The sequence below is a fragment of the Xylocopa sonorina genome, unplaced genomic scaffold (genome assembly GCF_050948175.1).
Source record: "Xylocopa sonorina isolate GNS202 unplaced genomic scaffold, iyXylSono1_principal scaffold0085, whole genome shotgun sequence".
NCBI classification, from domain to species: domain Eukaryota; kingdom Metazoa; phylum Arthropoda; class Insecta; order Hymenoptera; family Apidae; genus Xylocopa; species Xylocopa sonorina.
In genome coordinates this window covers 485299-486459 of record NW_027490156.1, presented here as the reverse complement: position 1 = coordinate 486459, position 1161 = coordinate 485299, and positions in this window count along the sequence as shown.

Sequence of the window (1161 nt, the reverse complement as noted above, 5' to 3'; positions counted from 1 at the left end):
AAGTTAGAAGGTTGTAAAGCTCTATGCATCGCATTATGCTTATCTGCTTTTGTGCTTTATAATGCTCTGGGATGTGAGAAGGTCCTCAACCATCCTTAACCCCCTAAAGAGAAGTCAAAAGTCCAGCGGCCCTGCAGGTGGGCCATGGGAGCGCGGCGCGCGAGGCGCTACGCAATTTAAATGATCAGGAGGATCCCCTCAGAGACACCCAAGGGGGCGAGAAGAGGAAATCGCCGAAGTCCACTGATCGATGGACCCGAACAATACGGAAGCCTACAGCCCACTCCACCAAGGAGCCACGAGGAGGATGCAGGAGACCCGAGGACCACCAGCGAATTCAAGGAACCTGAAGAAGAGAACGTGAGAGCTTATTCGCTAAAGCGTCCCATTTCTTGTGTCGCATATTGTATATTGTATCTTATATCGTGAAGCGAGTTATGATACCCGGTAATTTGTGGCGTGTTGCGTAGTTTCCCGTAGCCCTTGTTAGTTAAACCCACGTCGAGACCATAAATAAACATGCCGTGACTTCAGTATCTCGCGACCTGAGTGTGTGTACTTGGCTAGGCGTAGTCAGGAGGAGGAGCATTTCCAAGTTTCAAGGGTTGTTCCGCCCCAGTGTTCCCGGGGTCGTGTAGTCTATCCCTTTGCTACTTTCTGAGCAGCTGGCGCCCAAGAAAAGTTGTACGTGAGCGGATATCTTGGAACGATAGATCGCTTTAGATTAAAGTACGTTTTACACCTTAAAGCATTTAGATAATTAACCCCTTCGAGCTTCCCTGACTTACTATATATAGGTTTCCGTCACAGCTAATAGGAACCATCACTTTACATAGATATATAGAACACACATAGTTTTAAACGTAGAACTGAGAATTTGAGAACTTACTTTGAAACGTTACTAGTGAGGAATTCCATCGGATTTCATAGAAATTCAGTACTTACTTGCTATGAAACATAGGCAGATAAGGGCCATCGCGTTGCTTAGAACTTTAGAACATGCTTACTTCAACAAAGATTTCTATTGGCTTCGTCCGTTCTTTTAGAAGAGTTTTTGATAAACCACATACTTTTCCCGCTTCTGATATCTTTGAAAGTTCGCGAGATGTAATCGTTTAAGTTTTAAAATGATTACTTAGTGTGGATTTTTATTTAGTAACT